Here is a 21,364-nt window from a genome sequence, read left to right on the forward strand (position 1 = left end):
AAAAAGCGAGAAAATTGTTTCTCGTAAATTGGCAGTCTAGATGTTTCGTGAAAAACGTCGGTTTCTGGGGTAATTCTGATATTTATACTCACATTGTTTTTCCTCAGAGTGCCTGCAGTTTAGATATTCCATTTTCTTCTGAAATAGACTACCGTAAACGTTCGCCTAATGGCGCTAAGGAATTCATGGAAATGAGAGAGCGCCATCCCTGTAAAAGCCGACTATTATCACTGATCATTAAGGGTACGTGTAGTTAAAGGTTGACACCTATCGACACATACAATTATGAACAAGATCGAACAAACTTGTTCATGATAAATGCGGTAATCATTCACCTGATACGTTGTGGCCCAGTGAGCAGAGCATTAGACTATAGTGCGAGGATAAAGAGAACTTGTGGAGAAGATTGATGGTTCGAATCTCATGCAGTAATTTCTGACAGATTATGATGTCTGTCAATGTTTTTTTTTCTGATTTGTGGAAATTTTATTCTCTATTTTCTTGATTTTATCTTTAACATTGTTTATATAATTTTATTATTTTATCTTGTATGTGTCTTTTTTCATGATTCTTTGTTTTTATCGTTTCATTTTAGAGTAACTCAATCAAATTCAATCAAATGTTGTAATGAACCTATTTGATTGTATAGGCATTTGTTATGTGTGTGTGAGACGAACTGTCGCGTGCGACAAGTCTTTCAATTCGCGCGAGTGTCCTTGCCTATGCATCAGTGGCCATTAGAGGTATATCATTTTATTCGAAAGGGGGGGGGGGGGCCCAAATATACGGGGGTCATAAAGTCTTGGAAAGAATAATAGGAGGGGGTCATAAAATGTTTGATGACCAAAATGTAGGGAGTCACACGATGACCACAGAAAGTGTGTTATTTTATTCAAAAAGACTGATTTCAATACAATTTTGTTACCGAAATAGGGGGTGTGCAATTTTATTGACGCAGACTTTTTGTAAATTTGTGACCCCCCTTCCGACAAAAATGATAGCCCTCTAAGAGGATTCAAAAGATAACCTCTGTCCCGATAATCCCTAGCTATATTTGTTTGAAACTGTTCCACGGAGGATGTATCATAATAGGCTCAGTCTTCAAATGATATAAATAAAATTTGAATGAGTGAACGAACAAAAATTAATCATACAACGACCAACTGAATAGAGGCTGTCCATATGACGTATCATCCCGTAAATATGGCGGACTACTCAAATGCATTCAACAAAAGCATGATTGCATCTACCGCGACAGTTCGTCTCACACACATAATAAAATGCACTACGATCAAATAGGTTGATGACAACATTTGATTGAATGGACTGCACTGCGCCATGATTTAAATACGGGGAAGAACCGGTTCAAATCCTTTGTTTGGAGCCAATCGATAAACGCAAGGCCTCTATAGCTATCATTGAATACTGGCTAGGATTCCACAACACATGTTATAAGGCGCTTTGGAAGGCACACAATTCAGCATCGAAGTGGTTACGTAATTCTCTTGGTTACCGGATCACGCTATTTTGATATCCTTCGAGTACCATATACTTTGTGTGGTGATTGTTTCGATCGTAGTTCATTACTCTGGCGCGTGATCCCGTTGGCATAGTAACATTACGTAACTTCGATACTGAATACCATGGCTTTCCATATTATGTGCACTCAAAAACTATTCAGTATCGAAGCCCGGTATCGAAGTTACGTAATGTTACTATGTCAACGGGATCACGCGCTTAAGTAATGAACCACGATCGAAACAATCAGTACACAAAAAAGGCATACCAAAATAGCGTGATTGTAATGATCGCCATACAAACAGTGCTTGGTTCCGATACCATCACGGAGTTACGTAACTACTTCGTGGTCTGATAGTTATATGATCAATGGTCTAATCCACTTGGGTTCGAGCCTTTTAAGAAAAGAAAAAAATAGCTGATCATTTATAATGCATAAATGAATAAAGTAATGTAGTTACACAATTTGAAACATTGAGGCCGTTCTATTTTTCAAAGGTCATTTAACTTAAATGTAGCGGAATATATCACGCATTGATAGGTAGCAGGTGGAGCAAATTTTGTCAGCGGTTTTTGTTGCCGTTTGTTCGCAGTGCCTAAAAAAATAAGAAAATTAAAATTAAATTTAAAAAAATTCACAATATTCGTTCGTAAAATGGGGACAAAATCCAAAAACATTTCTTGACCCTTCTTCACATAAAAGTGGGGGCAGAAATCAAGATTCGAGCAAGTACCATTCACCAATCACCATTCAAGGCGCACCCTCTACCGACTGAGCTAATGGGTCAGACAATAGAAGGGTGTAATTTTGAACTGAAGAATATTAAAAAAATATCAAGAAATTACAATGTTATAAAAAGATTTACCAAAATGAGTTTTACAAATTAAGTCCAATGGCACTTTAAAAAAGAATACCTGAAGAAACCCCAAAACATTTGCTGCTCTAGCAACTAACCTAGTGACCTTAAGTATTGGGTCATGTCACGATATTTTTTTCTGAGGTATTATGTCCAGATTGTTAACATACACGTATCCTTAATGCTGTTGAGATTTTACAAGGATGGCGCCCTCACATTTCTAAGAATCCAAAAGCGCCATTAGGCGAACGTTTACGGTATTTTTATAGTCTATTTTGAGTCCAATTCTGGTAGAAAGTCGAGCTAGCTCGTATAATTAATATGGTTTTAAATGGCACGCCATTTTATTTATTCGTCCTTGACCCATGATGACACGTGATCTATTTTGAGGCAGAAAGTAATTCCTTATGACAATTCTACTTCAACTGTGCATAGTAAACCTAATTTTTATTGTTGCTTTTTGCAATATTTGCAAGAATTTAGAAAAAAAGACATTTTTCAGCCATTTTAAAGCCCAAAAATATAAATATTTATCAGTATCATTACGTACGATCTCAGGTCACGTCCTATTAACGTCCTATTGCGCTTAGCGTGCACAAGTAATATGAATGAGACTACATAGTGGGAATTTCCCACAGAGGTCAAACATGCGAAGAAAAGTTAGATCACTCAGCTCACATCATGATCATGCACTATTATGGCAATTCTTTCCTACTTTTCTGACTGTTTGCTGCTCAAATTTGTTGTCCAGTTATCCGTGAATGTTAGTCCCTATAATCATTCAATGGAATTATTTTGCCTAGCTATAGCATAATGTTCAAACAAGAATCACAAACGTTGCGATCAAAATTCGGCAGTCTTTATCATAGTTATTATAACATGTATAAGCACACCAGAGAAGATGTTATAACCATTAAGACACATCGTTCGTACCCCGGCGCACAAAGACAAGGTCAAAAGGATGCAGAAGAAACAAAAACTTCAACCTGAACCAGGTAATGTTTGATTTTAATATAAAGCATGAAAATGAAGCCAGCTATGAATATGTGTACTATTGGGGCTGTGCTGTGTGCAATGGTGTGCAATATGGGGCGGTGGGATTTCTTTTGGAATACCCTACCTACCACTGCAGATTTTCAATGTCATCTTTTATGAACGACCCATACACATACACTGTGAATGTAAAAAGATGGTACCAGGGTATTCTAAAAGATGGCCGGGCGGTGCAATAAATTGTGAGCCCTGATTTCCAAACGGTTGCCAAAAATCGCTTGCCCCCCCTCTCGGCCCGCCAAAAATTTGCTTGCCCTCCCTCCCTCCCCCCCGGCCCGCCAAAATATCTTTGCTCAACTTTACACATGTCAAATTTTGGGATCCCAATTTGCAAACCTTAAATGGCCTAGATCATGTTGCGAGTGCAGCGTGCTAGAAAATTTGCATATTAAAAGCGTTTCGGTACTTTTTTTTAGAGCGTTTTATTTTAAAGGCGGCCCGGCATGAATATGTGCCAAAAATCGCTTGCCCCTCCCTCTCAGCTGGCCAAAAATCGCTTCCCCTTCTTGGCTCAGCAACAATTGCCCCCCTCCCCTCGGCCTGCCAACAAATCTTTTCCCCTTCCCCCTTTGCACATGCCACATTTTTGGGTTCCCAATTTGCAAACTTTCTCAGATTTATAATTACATGATTAGCGAGGAGGAAATTGTACATTATTAAACGTTTCTGTAGTGTGTTGCTATTTTAGCATGTGTAATTTAAAGGGTGCTCTGTAAATGTATGCCAAAATTGTACCTCCCCCATTCCCAGCCAGCCAAAATTGCTTGCCCTCTCACCTTTTGGCTCGTTAAAAAATCCCCCCAAAAAAAATATATATACGGTACCCTCCCCTAGGGCTCATAATTATTGCAAAGCCTCTAAGTGAAACTTATGCATTCCCAGGCTAATAATAATATGATAATGGATTTATGGGGAAGATGTTTATTTTGTCAAGACCGTAACCATGATTCTTTGTGGGGGTGCTGATTGGGGGGCAATTTTGTGAAGTAGACTTTCTTCCACAAATTTTGACCAAAAAAGCTTTAAAAATCGCTTGCAAATTATTACATTTTGGGGCTTTTTGTATACTTTTTGCAAATTGGGGGGGCTGCCCCACCCGCACTCCAGTCTAGCATAAAATTGGGCTCTGAGAGCTTCATTAGTTTACGATAGAGAACACTAAAATATCAAAACGGTAGGTGGTAAGTGCAGTCATTTTTACTCTGCGTTTCATGGTTTCAACACAGGAGAACTTTTGTGTTTATGTCAGAAATTTAGCAAAATATTGTGACAATTATTTTACTTGATCTTTTCGAGCAAATGTTGCCTATTTCGAGAAATTCAAAATATTTTGGTTCACTTTTCTCGCTGTAATCAACATTTCCCACAGATTGAGCAAACTTAGTGGCAAATTGGAGTCATATACCCCTTTGTGCACATTGATTGAAACAAAAAATCACACTCAGCAGAATTTTTTTTACAGTTGTCAGTCGGTCAGGTTAAGGGGTACTGCACTTCTGGCCAATTTAGTGCTTATTTTTGCATTTTTCTCAAAAATTATAGCGCATTTGATACAAGTAAGATATGTATATGTTAGGGGCATACAAGGACTACAACTACTGCACTGAAAATTCAGCTACTCAAGGCAAGTAGTTATTGATTTATTGATCAAATAATGGTTTTCCCTCATTTTTGACTGTAACTCCACAACTGTTGTCTGTGCTGAAATAAAATTTCCAGTGCAAGAGTTGCAGTCCTTGCCCCTATAATATACATATTACTTGTCACCAATCAATGCGCTCTAATTTTTGAGAAAATACAAAAAATAGGCACAAAATTGGGCAGGGGTGTAGTACCCCTTAGACAAACTCACCTATATGTTAATTTCTCGCATCACAAACATTGCATTTAGGCTAACACATGGAAACCCTTTGTTTGGCAATATAAGCAGTTTGGTCGGGAATTAAAATTTCGAGTTTCATTTTGATAATGCTGGCAATATTTTACACATACACTGAATCGCATTTGTTTTGTATCTCAAATGCAGTTGCTGACATGGACACAAGCAGTGATGAGGATGTACTCCCAAGAAAAAAACATCTACTTGCATATAACGGTTAAGTATTTGTTCAACTGAACAGCCACAGCAGCACTCCAAAGATGTGCTGTCACATATTTGCATTGTCTGCAACAAAGTGAAATACCCTGCCACAAAGGAAGCAGATTGAGATGCCAAGGGGCTCTGACATCTTGTACTTTCATAAGACAGAAATTGACGAAAGCCGTAGATGACAAATCATAGCAAAGACTGAAGGTGCATGCAGCAGCTTACAGGACCGGACAAACTGTGTTGTGCTAGTGGTTTGAAGTATCATGCAACATGCTACAGGGATTTTATCCCATATTAATTACCAACTCAACTTCAACTCCCAGGAATAATGTACATGTAGAGTATACTTTGTAGATACAGCAATCCAGCTGTTTATGTTTGTGAATTCATGTGTTCAAGAGAAAGTCATAAGAGCCTCAAAGACTCAAAAAGTTGAATAAACTGTTCGTAGAGCAGGTAAAAGAGACAGACAGCGAAGATATTTCTTCTTATAAAACAACAATAAAGGCTGCAGCAGACATTTTCAGTTCACAGCTATGCTGTGTAAAACCACATCAGCACAACTGAAGTGAAATGGTGTATATGACACTTTGTTGATGACTGGCTTTATGATGAGTGTCAATAGTTAAGGAATTGCAGATTCTAAGTGAGACAATTCAGTGTTCTTCAAGTGATGTAAACAGACTCGGAGACATTAATTATGTATTATATTTATAGGAAGTTTATTGACATTTGACACACTGCTTTGGATAACCATGAACACATTTCAATTTTGATACTTTGAAGTGTATGATTACAGACATCAAATAAATGTCAGGGCTGTCTATTCTTCTATTATTCACCCCCCCCCACACACACACACACCAGGGGAGGAAATAATTTTACCCCTTTGAGGAAGAATTTGGTTTTTTCAAAGAAAAAAAAGCTAGTTTCAAGGAAGATTAAAATAAAATGAATTATTATGTTATGGAGATGGGCTATGTAATTGGATTGGCTGGCAGTGACCGCTCTACAGGGTATGCAAATTATCAAGTGTCATTTAGGAAAGAATTATAATGGGTTTATATCATTTTATACATGTAGCAGTCTGTGGCTTTTACCCATCCCCATCAACAAAAATAATGATTTTGTAGGAAAACCAGGGAATGCTTAAAACAGGACAGTTGGTCAGTAATTTGTCCTCGCCTGGGCAATAGTGATCACTTATAATAATAATAAAGAGCCTACATATACCCCATTGTGGCCTGCATGGGCATGTACACCATCCGCAATAATAAAAACATGTAAAAAGGGTAGTATTCCGCAGGTACTGAGGCATGTTACATGGGTAGTACGCACAAGGTGCTACAAAATTACGGTTGCATTTGACAAATTTCAATTTGCATAATCAATTAGGGCCACTAATTAGAAAAGTTGATTAGGGTCCTAATTATTTTTATGCAAATTATGGAAATTTGCCAAATACATCCATAGGTTTGTTGCATTTTATGTGTATAGCCCATGTACCAAGTTTCAGTACTACCATACCTCTTATAATTGTATCTGAAAACTTTACTTTGCATAATTCATGCATATATAATGAAAAAATTACCTGACAACACTTCATGCCAAAAATAAAGAAAATTATAAAAAGAAAGTTGTTGCCAATTTGTTGGTTTTGTACCATTTTGACAGACCATATCTTGAGAACCGAATGTCCGATTAAAATCAAAATTTCAGTTTTGTAATCAGGAGAGCATGGACTTTTAAATTAGAAAAAAAATCTATATAATAGTGTTACCTTAGTTAAAACGTATTGAATAAACGTTTTAAGAACATTTTTGTGTTTGCTGGGAACACATTGCCCAGAGGTTCTTTTTTAAAGATGTGTCTCAATTTCACTTAATTGTTGACCAAAGTGAGAGGGGTGGACCAAATATTTTCTCCTCCATTTTTTTCCCTAGTAAATACTTCTTATTACCACTGACTCGTGCCCCACCTGCCCCCCCACTAGCTATGGCTATATAATAACATGGTTCATTGAACTTCATTCTCATATTTGAAGGGTATATTTTTGTTGTCTATCGCTACAAGATGAAAATAATTCTCAGGTATATCAAATCATTTTTAAATGAACATGTACGTTTTCAAGATTTTGTACACATTACACTTTGCACTTACAATTTCAAACGTCCAACTTTATAGGGGTACTTCACCCCTGCCAAATTTAATTATATTTTGCATTTTTCATTATAGCGCATTAGGGGACAAGTAAGATATGTATATTATAGGGGCAAGGACTACAACTAATGCACTGGAAATTTTATTTCAGCACCGACAACAGTTGTGGATTTACAGTCAAAAATGAGGGAAAACCAATATTTGATCAATAAATCAATAACTATTTTCCTTGAGTTGCTGAATTTTCAGTGCAGTAGTTGTAGTCCTTGCCCCTATAATATACATATCTTACTTGTCACCAATGCACTATAATTTGTAAGAAAAAATGCAAAAATAGGCACAAAATTGGGCAGGGGTGTAATACCCCTTAAGGTTGGTCTGAAACCTGGAATTATGGAAACTTTCGGGCCTCTAAATTGTTGGTCTAAAGTATATAAAAGTATACATATTTAGAATGGCAAAGACTTGATAAGTTCATCTGTGAGGTCAAATGTGGGCCAAAATGCCATTTTTCGCCCAAAATCCCAAAATAACAGTTTTTGGCCCACTTCTTTTTCGTACATCGTAACAAAAAATTCTTGGGCCAAAATTTTGTTTTAAATTATTAATATTTAAAAACTTGAATTCAAAAAAAATAAAAAAATGGGTCCTAGATATTTTTAAATTTTTATGGCGCTGGATAGTACATTACCCGGGAGATTACCCCACTGATCTCTAACCAATGTCTGTGGTTCACATACATGGATAGGCCTCCCAAAAAGCATTTTTTCAGAAAGAAAAGTTCTGGTAGATTTTTGTTTTGCTATTAAAACCAGCTACATGTGTGTATGACCTATAATATAATAATAAAGGAATCATGGGTTTTCATTTGTGTAGTTTCATTTTTTTTTTCGCCTCCAAAGGCTAGATATTTTTTTTTCAATTTTAATGTATACTTTTATACAAAGTTGGTTGGGGGAATTTTTTTTTTACTCATCAGTGAGGCAAAATTGTTTTTTTTTTCGTCTCACTAGCGGGTGAAGTTTTTTTTTTTCGTCTCACTAGTGGGCGAAGTTTTTTTTCAACTCCCATTCCCCCCTGGAAATCTAATGGTGCGTCCCTTACCAACATAGTAACCTTGATATCTTCTTCTTGACTGATCTGTATTCAGGAATGTTGAATTCCATTACCCCTCAGTGACTCAAGAATGTAGGCCTACTATTTTCCTTCTACCTTCAGTCTTGGAAAATAGTAGACATATACTCTCCAGATCACCTTGGGGTAATAATTTGCACACTTTCTATCATGAGCAGCCAATATTCCCACCATCCACTTGGTCATTGGGCTATTCCAGTTTAAATCCACACTACCCCTGTGGAAGATTTAGCCAAAGTCTTCCACAGATGGAGTATGAGTTTTCGAATAGAATAGACAGTTGGGTAACTTCCATTTGAAATACTCACTCCATCTATGGAAGATATAGACCACTTGACATGTGACGTCATTACCCGGCAGTATGCGCACGCATTATGGCACTTTCCATTGTTCTTTGCCCTGCATTGTGCGTGCGCATCGTAGTTTGCTCAGGGCGTGTGTATTTTAAATCTCCCACCACATTTCATATGGTACAAGAAAGCCATTGAACTGTGAAGCGGTTCGTTCGAGCAAATCGAAAGACCAATCCTCGCCTTTGTTGATAAACATTGATGTCAAGTGGTCTATAGGTAAAGCCATAATGCAGGGGGTGTATGGGTTTCAAAATAATTAACCCTGACCAATTACATTTGAAAACATACTCCCCTGTGGAAGGATTGTAACTGGAATAGCCCAATATGAAGATATGACCTTTATCTCCCAGGGAGTGTGAATTTCAATTGTGGTTACCTGAATGGGTGACTCCACTTGAAATCTACATCACCTGTGTCAAAGATTAAGGTCATGTATTCCATAGGGGTGTATGGATTTCAACTGAATAGCCCATTTGGTGTATAACAATGTGTTTGAATAATAACAATGAAAAACACACTTTATCACAAGTTTGTACTTAATCATTAATATCTTTTATTTGCTAAATAAAGTTATCTCCATTTGTAATACATGTGTTTGTTGAATATAAATTACTGACATCATTTGCCACTTGTATTGTATTACTAGTATATCATACTGTTATAACATGACAGAGTGCCGAATAACAACTTACTAAATATATAACTATAAAGCGTCCCCATTTGTTGAATTGTTTCCCCGGGAGTGTTTCAGTTAATCGCTTCGAATTCGAGATCAAGTTTTTATATTGTTTTATCATGCCAACAGACTCACCACAGGACTAGCGTAGATACCCGGCCCCAACTCAACACAAAAGTTGACAACCATGAGAGTTACCAAATCTTTCAAAAGCCCCTTTTGCAATGATTTTTCATCAAATTACCCCTTTTTCATGCAAAATCGAGGACGAAATATGGCCAAAAACAACCCCTTTTTTGCGGTTTTAAATGACTAGAATTTCAAACATCCGCTTTCAATGATTAGAATTTCAAACACCCCTTATCAATGACACTAAATATTGACATAAAATTTCTGGATTTTCTCAATTACTTTTTATCAAAATATCGCGGACAGTGCAAATTAAATACCCCTATTATGCTAATTTCACTGTCAAATTTCACGAAATTTTGCCAATTTCAAGGTCCTTGCTACTGGTAAAAAATAACCCTTTTCCACGCAATTTGGTAACTCTCATGGTTGTCAACTTTTGTGTTGAGTTGGGGGTCCGGGCGTAGATATCGAAACAATATGAATTTAATACACCCTTGATGCCATTTTCCAAAAAATGCTATGTCTCGGAGCTTGCAAACATTTCAAAATCCAATGATTTCAGTTCATATGCACTACAAGTTGCCATATTTGGCTGAGAAATAGCACTATTAATCTAGGCTATGGAGCCATTTCAACAACACCTTGCATTCAGTGGGAAAAGGTCATTGAACTTTCAAACTTGATCATAACCCATTTAAGGGGGTACTACACCTCTGTGGTAAATTTGTGACTATTTTTGCATTTTTCTCAAAAATTAATAACATATACTGGTAACAAAAGTTATGTATATTATTGGGGCAAGGAATCCAATTACTATACTGAAATTTCAGTGAATCAAGACAAGCGGTTCAGTAAATATGATAGGAAATGAGGTACATCCTAGCGGTACATGTACCTCATTTTCTATCACAAGTATCAAACCGCTTGTCTTGTGTAAGCACCCAAAGAGCTATTTGGTTGAATACAATACTTGCACTTAAAAATTATGAATGATTAGAGTTTTGCCTTTTCACAAAGAAACAAACAACTGAAAAATGCCCATTACGGGCAAAACCTAGGTGGTACTACACCCCTTGATAAATTTGCGATTATTTTTGCATTTTTCTCTATAAGTAATAACACATTGGTAACAATTAAAAGTTATGTATATTATAGGGCAAGGAATCCAGTTACTACACTGTAATTTAAGTGACTCAAGACAAGCGGTATGTTATTGATGATAAGAAAAGAGGTACCGCTAGAATGTACCTCATTTCTTTATATAATGAACCACTTGTCTTCAATCACTGAAATGTCAGTGAAGTATTATACATAACTTTTGTTACCAGAGTGTAGTAATTTTTAAGAAAATGCAAAATTAGTCACAAAATTTATCAAGGGGCGTAGTACCATACCACCTTAAAGCCTTCAATTTATAATGTACATCAAGGTTTAGGTGTAAGTAACATTAAAGGAGGTTGGTCAAATTTCATCGCATGATATTTCTACCATGGATGAATGATCTTGAAGTTAATACTACTGCCTATACCTCTTGGGACAGAATATTCCTTTGTTGCTACATCATAACACAAAAATACTTTTTTTTATCTTGAGACGACATTCTAGAAACAGTTTTTTAATTTTTTGATATCGGCCTTATTAACAAAAAAAAAATAACTTAATAAATTTCACATATGCCAATATGCACAAAATGATGCATAAAATCAGAGTCTCCGGCAATCATAGCATTGTGCCTTTTATGTTAGAAAAATAATTATGAAGCATGAATCGCATGGTTTATTTAAAACAAACTCATATTGACTATAAAAACGAATAAAAAAAGTCGGCTCTCAACACGCGATATTCAAAATTCCTGCGCTGAATCTGTCTAAGTGCAATGACATAATGGTTATTTGTACCAGTACTCAATTGTCATTACACTCGACAATTTCAGCGCCCAGGAATTTTGAATGTCGCCCGTTGAGAGACGGGTGTTTTTAATCGCTTTTATAGTCACGATGAGTTTGTTTTAAATAAAACCATGTGATTCGTGCTTGATAGTTATTTTTTTACATATAAGGCATAATGTTGTGATTGCCAGAAAGATACTACAATGTAGGCCTAGTTCACCTGTCAATCAAACTCAGAAACAGTTTGTTTGTATACATTTTTTCTTGATGATTGAAATTTCTAACCCATCGGAAAACAGCATGCCCTATGGTTAGTTTTTTACCTTTAAACATACAAACTCTCTAAAAAGTTAGGTCTTAGTAATAGGAAACTAATGCTAGAAAACAATTCCTAGAAAAGTTGCCCTTTTCCTTCCTAAAGTTCAGACATCATTGGCCATTGTCTCTGATTGTGTGCTTTTAAAGTTAAAACATATCACAGGCCGTGGTGAGGATTGACATGTTCGTCAGATGCAAAATAGTTCACTCATTTCTGACTATCATTATGAATGCATGTTTTTGAAGCTCCTAAAAAATTGGTTAATGCAAACCATGCAATACAAACAAAATGCCCTTTTTAATATGATACATGCAGAGAGCAGCATGCACTTTGCTCAGTGTGCTACACTATATGCAGTATGCTCTGTGTGATACAAAAATACACAATTACTTTACTATCAACAATAGCATTGACATAACTACACAAAAGATACAGAAAAGGGATATACAGGGTGTAACAAAAAGTTTACCATCAACTTTTGCTTGTAAAGTTGACCAGGTGCATATAGCCAGGATATGTGGCTGCTAAGGGGCTGTTATTTTCTTCGGGCAGGGAGGGCACCTATGTTTCAGATGGACATTTTATTTTTAAAAAGACCATATATATACAATACATAAAAATATTTCGTATAGCCCCCTCACGAAAACTAGTGCATTGCATTTGTGCTTGCTCAATTAGCATTTTGTGCAAATTTTAGTACACAATTTGTTACCGTTCTTTTTTATGGACCTTTTCATTTTACATGTAAAGTCTATGGAGATTAATATTAGAGAAGGCTGTTAATTATGGATGCTATAGCCTCATTTTAGGCTATTTTAAGAACTTACAAGTTCATAAAAAATGGCAACAAATTGTGTAATAAAATAGAAAATGCCACTTGAGCAAGTCCAATTAAAAATACGTCTGGAGTGGGGGCTATAGCTAAAACAAAAAAATGTCCTACACCTTAGGCCAAGTAAAAAAATAAACATATTTCACGTCCGGGTTTTTGAAAAAAAGGAGGAAGAGGGGCCTTTTTATTTTGTATTTTTTATCGCAAAATCAGTGTAAATACCCATAATTAGAGCTGTTTTAGCGTATACAATAATGCCTGGAAAAAGGAGGAGGCCTCTTTTATTTGTTGTTCTGAGAGATAGGCCCCCTCTAACTATAAACCTTTAGACTATAGAAAGCATCTCTACTTCCTAGACATATTTGTTGAAAAGTTGTAACTGAATTTCAAAAAATAAAAATATAATTGAAGAAACCTCAAAAAGGAAGCGGGAGGACGTGAAACATGTTTATTTTTTTATTTGGCCTTAGTGGTTATGAAACAAAGGTGAGGGGTCATGAATATGTCAGTGAGCAGAGTCGATTTTTATGAACCCCTTCCATCGTGGGCTGAAAATTTTGTGACCCCCTATCTTTGGCGGAATATTTTGATGACCGCCCTTTTGTACGCATACCAGAGACAAATTTCCAAAAAAGTTAAGAAATGTGTGTTTGATGGAAAGGTGTGCACAGTACAGGAACATTATTTTGTCATTGTAACTAAAGATTGTAAAATTTGTGATGGAAAGTGTAAATGTGCTCGTAGGGCACCCACATTTTTTAAAGTCACACGCCCTTTCACTCGTTTTCAGAGAAGAACGGCAGCCCTTGCTCAGATTGACGCGAATGCCCTGTTATTCTGTTAATGAGCGACATATACAAGGAGCTTTGTTTGTGCAGACCAATGTCTAAGGCGCGTAATCGGCCAATCAAATTATCACGTCTGTACTTATGTTTGTCAGACGATTGAATCAGCCAATCAGAACCAGTGCCGTAACTACCGGGGGCAGAGGGGTGCAACGTGCCCCGGGCGCTACCCTTAAGGGGGCACCAAATTGACCAATTCAGCATCGATTCCGCGCCCTCCAAGCGATGAAAGTCAAAATTTTCAGCACAAAATCTATTGAAAGAACATTTTAAGACCGATATTCAACTTCTAGTAACCAAAATTAATTAGTGGTAGGCCTTATTTGTCCAAAATTTTGCGCGTCCCGCGCGCAAATGTTTAACAAATTTCCCACGTCTAAGATATTCTGGGGGTGTAGGGGCGCAAATTTTTTTTCTTTCCCCCAGGCGCTACCAAACCTAGTTACGCCACTGATCAGAACCCTACTACCGTGTTTACACTGTGCCCACTCTCAAAATGTAAACAAGTGCCATTCTTCTTTGAAGGAAACTGTAGTAATTATAACCTCCTTTTTTGGTGTAAAAAATTATGACCCTCACTATTTTTGGTATACAATTTGTATGACCCGTAGTATATTCATCATGACCCCATTCTGAAGAAAATGACAGCCCCCTAAATGCACAAAAAATTGTCTTTTATGCAAAGGTCATTCAGCACTTTTGAGCCAACCTGAAGCATTCATCCTTGTTCACCTTAACTGATATTGGAGGTCAAGCTTCACCTCGATTAGCTTACTTTTTGCTCACAAATTTGAAGTCAACTTTCACTATATAAAGTGTTCTGTTGGGCCAAGCTTCACCATGCATCCAAAAGGATTTTCATTGTCTCACCATTTATGCGTTCAATTTGTCACCATGCATCGGTTCACGATAATAATGCCTGAAAGCGAAAGCCAAGTTTAACCTTAATCATACGAATGCTTTTATTAGTTCAAGCTTCACCCAGAAGTTCATTTTGATAAGTCTAAACTTAATCATCGTAAAGCGGTATCCAAGAAGAAGAAGAAAATAGTGAAGCTTGACGTGGCTTGAGGAGGGTACTGAGTTCCAAGATTCACAATGATGTCTTCTGGATCTTCTTATTGTGGGATAGCAACCCCTGTAAACATGGTAAATGTATTCCTTATTTTTAAGATGCTCGCTTGGCTTCTGTAACAGTATCCACATCAAGTTGTGAAGCAAGTGTGTATGCTGTGGATAGAAAAAATACGATTATTATTGACATATCTCTGTTGAAATGTTCTCATTCCTAAAACACTATTACAATGTACCAAATCATTGTATATATTATCTTCAATTAATTGTCACCATAATTAGTTCCCTTCTCCTAATAAACAAGAAATCAAGGGCTCAGGGACATAACATCTTAACTCAAAATTGCTAGTTTGAGTGCACTGTGTAAATACAAACCATGATGTAGATCTATATGATTTTGTGTACATTAAAATTTTCATATTAAAATCTCATTTTCATCACAACGATACTGTGGCGTATATTAGGGGTGCCACCAGTGTTCGAAATATGCCTCAAAAAGTTACAGGCCAGCCAGGCTTGACCTTTTAAAAAAAAGTTACCGGCCAGCCAACTAGATGCCAGTCAGAAAATTTCCGGCCAGGCCAAAAGTTACATGCCAATGGCCGACTGACCGGCCATATTTTGTATGCTGGGTGCCACCCCAGTCCCAACCTTTCCTGGTTCTGGAGTAAGGTGCATCTCATGCCCCTCTTGTCAAGCAAATTTCTTGTCCCTAGTCTCAAAACATGCCATTGGTCAATATATTACTGCATACCAAATTTAAAATTATTCCAAAATCATAATAGGGGCCTCCGTGATGCTGAAATTGTTGGTCAATGACCATACCCTAATGTTAATGTTAGAAATTATTGCTGCCTTATGCATTTTAGTTCATGCAGTTAGGACTATTAATGAATAAAGATGTTAAAAAAGCATACTTGTCTCAAAATTAAACATAAGGGAGCTATCTACAAAGACCAAGTTTATGTAAACACAAATGGCTGCCTTGTGCTGTCATTACTGTGTAATTGTGAAATTGCTAAAATATTCATAACTTTCCTATTTGTGCTATAAACTTTGACCTGTTAGGCAGATAATACTAAAGACTTGAGATCATACACTTGCATCTAGACCTTGCTCAATTTGATGAGAAAACACACACAGGCCTGATGAGCTCGAGGGTAGCCTTGTTCAAGGCCTTCTAAGATTTCCTCCCTGCTTGAACTATTTTTGGGCTCATGAAGTCAGTGAGGGCCACAGATTACAGCTATTAATGACCGTGCGTATGCTGAAAAATTGAACTTGGGCTCAGTCTACGAACCGCCAAACAGCCTTGTCTCGCCATACGAGCTCGCAGGCACAACCTGAGCTTGATTGTTCAACTTAAAACACATGATTATAAGCAGCCACAGTCTGTGATGGTCATATCATGGACAGGGTTGTAGCTAGGATATTTTCAGTGCTGGGTGGCATTTGATGAAAATCTTGCATATTTATTTATTTATTTATTTATTTATTTATTTATTTATTTATTTATTTATTTCTTATTTAACCTGGGGTGACCAATCAATGCACTGGCATTGTTCTTATTTATTTATTTATTTCTTATTTAACCTGGGGTGACCAATCAATGCACTGGCATTGTTCTCCCTTGGTTCCCAGGTGGAAATTGTTTGCCAAAATAGACCAAATTCTTAACTAATTCAATAAAATGCTGCAATTTTGGCCTCTGAGTGGTGGGCTCCAATGCTAAAATTGGAGCCGAGTGATAGGCTCCAAAACCGATTGGTGGGCTCTACCGCCCACCACCGCCCACTGTAGCTACATCCCTGATCATGGACTTGCCAAGCCCAAAAGTTGTGATAGGATTCAAGTGCTGGTCATGAGGGAGGAAACTTAGAGGGCTAGCCAGAGGGCTGAGGTTCTTCAAATCTTGAGATTGGATATCTTCGATTGGCACTCGCAGGAAATCAGAGCTGGGTTTTACTCCATGCTCAACGCTCATTGATATTGAGGGCATTAATGTCATTGAGTGATGCTTTGGTACATGTATGCTTCAGAGTCTCAACATTCTGGGGGAAAGGAAATCAGGACCATATCTCTGGAATATGAAGTGTGATCCAAGGATCATGCACATTGCACAGCAAGGGCTGCAGATGGAGTCATTTCTGTAGACACTGATGAGGGTTTCCCAAATCCAGTTCCAATAAGGCATATATGTGTCATGATTATTTACGTCATTCTGCTTCATACTTTGCCTTTCATCTGGCCTAGCATCTACAATGCTCTAGAATTTTAAACTTCTGAGTTTGCTCACCACTACCTATCCACAACTTCACGATATAAACCACCTCTGCTGAGAACTCCCATCTGAAGATTTGAAGAACCTCAGCCTCCATTCTTTTAACATATTGGGTGCTGTGACTGCTGTCTCATCAAATTGAGCAAGGTCTATAAATGTGCAAATGTGCGATCACTCTTCTGTAGTAGTATCAGCCTAACAGGTCAAAGTTGGCACAAAAACAGTAACGTTATGTATTCACAATTACACAGTAAAGACAGCAAATGGCAGCCAATTTTGTTTACATAAACTTGGCCTTGTTATTTTTTGAGTAAGACTGTTATTTTGATCATCTTTTATTCATTGATAGTAGTAAGGACTAAGTTACTAGTACAGCAGTCATTTGTAATGTACACAATGCATGAATAAAATAGCTGCCTTATGCATATGGTATGGCTATTGACCCCAAAACGACTTTGGAATAATTTTAAATTTGCAATGGGGACAAGAAATTTGTGTGACATGAGGTGATGGGGGGCACGAGATGTACCCTATTCTGGAGCCACTGATTTTGTTTCTAGATATTTGTGTAATTGCATTTCACAAAATGACCAAGTGATAATTTTGACAAGTTGGTACTTTCACAGCTTTGGGGCACATCCATTTTGTATCCTAGCCCTTGGCGCACAACCCCCTAGCTACACCAGGCAACATGAAAAGAAACATATATACGGGAATAGCTGTTCTTACCAACAATGGCTGGTGTGTGTCATTCATGGTCTTGTTTGATCACATCTAATCCTGTTCTGCCCCACTGTAAAAATCATCCATCAATCTTCTACATAGTTTTGCAAATGTCTTCTCCATATCCAGTGTACTTGGAAACACAAACACTGCCATGCCTGGAGTAAGCTCCACCATCTGGAAGTAGTAAAACAGTTCAGTATAATTATAACACTTACTGGCAAAGTTCATGGAGATTGAATGAAAGTTAAAAAATTGGCTCAAATTTATTTAGCTGTCAACGTCACACAAGTAGCCTACAGGTACTGTATTCACCATAATTAGTTCCCTTCTCCTAATAACCACCCTTAAAGAAACTTTTGAAAGACAGCTGTACAACTAAATTCATCAAATGTTTAAATAAAAGTATACCTCAGTTCTAAACAGTGGTGGCACTACTAGGGGGCAGGGGGCATTTGCACATAAAAAATAATTTTATTAAAGAACATCCATGGATCACTTTGCAGGGTCTTAGGCAAGATTTGAAGGTTTGGGTGTGTAAATTGAAAAAACTGGGTGTGTAAATTTAAACATTTGTGTACAAAGTATAGGCCATGTGGGCAAAAACTGGACGTGTACAAATTTGGGTGTGTAACATTTGCTGGCTGCCTAAGCCCTACAATCAAAGAAATTAATGTTGGTACACTCAGGCATACTAAATGTAAATCGCCACCCCTCTCCCCCAGTTCAATGTTGATGAAAGCACTTTTTCCATTGGGCTCTCCAGTCTCCCCAACATTGATTGAGGGGAATGGGGAGGAAGAGGAAAGGAGAAGGTATGTACTTCTCATCAAACATAGTTATACTAATTTCACTTAACTCTCAGAGCGGCAATGAAGAGTTCCAACATATTGTCAAGGTGTACCAACTATTAAATTCCTTGATTGTAGACTATTTGTGGTACTATTTGTGATTTATCCCTCAGAATGGATAAAATAAAAATAAAATCAAATGCCTTGATCAAACTTCATCCAGCAGGAATATCTCCAATATTCTACATTTCAATTTTTATTTACGATTTAGCAAAGGAATATACTATAGATAATGCATGATGTATATATCGAATTTTTTATATGATGTATTTTATTGACACGAAATTTGATACAGGTAAAATATGCCCTTCCTGACTGCCATTCTGCCCTTTTTTATGTCCTCTACCAACGGCTAAAATAGTACAAAATATTGCACCAAATGGCGTCATTTGCACCTCAAATTTTTTTTAATCGATAGCTTCACAGGGGGCACACCCCTCTGGCTCCCCACCCCAGGTGCTAAAGCAGCCATTGAGTGGCACTTTGCTGTTTTCTTTTATTTCATGTGGCACTTCAACACATTTGAGGAAGCGTAATCTACATGATACTTGTTGTGAACGCAGCGAGCAGGAAATTGGCAAAGTGTTTCCGTAACTGTTTTCCTTTATAAAGCCATTTTAGAGTGTTTTATTTAAAAGGCGCCCCTTACTTGATAACTCTAGCTTCGAATTTCAAATTTTTTTTGCACACGATAGTTACGCATTCGATGCTAGAGTGCATTGCTAAAATGTTTTTCGGTGGGACAGCGGTGCAATCTTTTGTTATATTTATTCTGTTTAAATGTTGAAATTTGGATGAAAGTTATTTTGATAGTAGTATTTTCAACTACAGTACGGTATCTTTTGAGCAAGATTTGCCTATTTTGAACAGTCTAAAATTTTGCTAAAGTTTAATTTTAGCAACATTTTTGATGCGATTGTCTGTCGTGATCAGCTGTGTAATTTACTATTTTACTTCTGAACTTCCATTGCTTTACACGGTACGTGTCATGCTTCAGAGAATCCGACTAGATTTTGAATGCAATGGTCTCTAGAATGTAGGTATGCTAGGTGAATTCAAATTTGCCATCAAACTGCATCATTTTATATATCAAATTAAAGCCCTTGAGTAAACAAAGCCCAAACTGAACCTTTTTTTCATAGCACTTTCCATAGCAAAGTTACATCTTGTCAAAGATTGACTTTCATCAAACAATGTCAAAAAGATACAGCTAGCAAAATTCCCCAAAACGGCATTTCGGGGGTGTTTCTAGATCTTAGTCTCATTATGATAGCAGCTTTTTTAATGGAACTGCTATCAAAATCCTCTAAAATTCCATGTGCGAGTGACTTATCACCATAAAAAATCATATATTTGGGTCAAGTGAAGTATAGAAAACATATTTATGTAGGTTTCTTTCTTCGGGCACAAGTTTTAAATTTCTATGTAAAAATGCATTGACATTGTCGGCGAATTTGGCTGACTAGCAAATGTGTTTGCCTGGCATACCTATAGAATGTGAAGCTATCGGTGAACAAATTCTTGGCTATCTCTTCTCGAGCAAGGCACCCATGTGTGCCAAAAATCACTTGCTCCCCCCCCCCTCGGCTCGGCTTGCCAAAAATTGCTTGCCCCACCCCTTTCGGCTCGATAAAATTTCTTGGCACCCCCCCATTTTACCGCCAGGAATTTTTATAGGGCATTAGGGGGGTGCTTATTTTGTACAAGTGGACTTTTTTTCCAGGAGGGGGTGGCAATTTTACATCGCACCCACCCCACCCCGCAACCCCCCTGGCTCATAATTATTGCACAGCCCCTACGTCAGAAGTAGGTATAGTGCAATAGATAGAACAGTCCCCGGCATGCCCGGGAACAGCCCCGACCGAGAGAATGCTAAATATCTTTATCATGTTTACTTTAAGCTTACCCATGTTGTTACCCGGCTAAGTTACTAAACACACGTCACACATATTTTTAGACTGAAGTACTTACTTAATATAGGTGATAGCTGCTAACGACGCCTCTTTCTTTCTCCAGGCATGCCAGGATATCAGTAAAAGTAATATTAGTGGATGAATTATTCACTAGAAAGAATAAGATGACTGGAATTCTTCTTCGCATGTGTGTACATATATATACCAATCCAGCTGATCAGTAGACCCTCCCTCGGGTCCATGGAGAACGACTGTTAATGTAGATTACATAGCATTAAAAATCAACCCAATACATGGACCCTCCCAGTCTGTAAGCAATTTGACTTCCAGTTCCCACAAAATGCTGGGAGTTCACTTTTACGGATTTGGAGTCACGCAATCTTTCTATATACCACGTCCATGTTTTCACTACATTAACGTTTGTGTAAGCGACTAAACAACGATATTGTATCCGACCAATCAACGCAGCTTGGCAGCGCGGGGATATTTGAAAAGGCTTCCTAGCTAAATAATGTGCAAACATTTGCAAACCGCACGCGATAATATACGCAATATGGACAATAGGCCTAAGTCCGAGTCGAGTGGTTGCCTTTTATTATTGCGCGTACCATGGGTCTATCAGATGCGTGCCACTTGAGCTCAATACCTCTCAGTTGTTGACAAGT

At 37.4% G+C, this 21,364-nt stretch overlaps 2 long non-coding RNA genes across 2 annotated transcripts; one reads left to right on the forward strand and one right to left on the reverse strand.

Moving 5' to 3' along the window:
• Nucleotides 1-2,649: 2,649 nt before the first annotated feature.
• Nucleotides 2,650-6,008, forward strand: LOC140160729 (uncharacterized). The gene is made up of 3 exons (XR_011860006.1): nt 2,650-2,772; nt 3,272-3,370; nt 5,455-6,008. It is a non-coding gene; the product is annotated as an uncharacterized lncRNA (long non-coding RNA).
• An 8,949-nt stretch (nt 6,009-14,957) lies between these two features.
• LOC140160730 (uncharacterized) lies at nt 14,958-20,909 on the reverse strand. Its single transcript, XR_011860007.1, has 3 exons — nt 20,758-20,909; nt 17,942-18,112; nt 14,958-15,087 (listed from the first exon to the last, which is right to left on the reverse strand). It is a non-coding gene; the product is annotated as an uncharacterized lncRNA (long non-coding RNA).
• Nucleotides 20,910-21,364: the final 455 nt, after the last annotated feature.

Source organism: Amphiura filiformis, chromosome 9 (assembly GCF_039555335.1).
Source record: "Amphiura filiformis chromosome 9, Afil_fr2py, whole genome shotgun sequence".
NCBI classification, from domain to species: Eukaryota; Metazoa; Echinodermata; class Ophiuroidea; order Amphilepidida; family Amphiuridae; genus Amphiura; species Amphiura filiformis.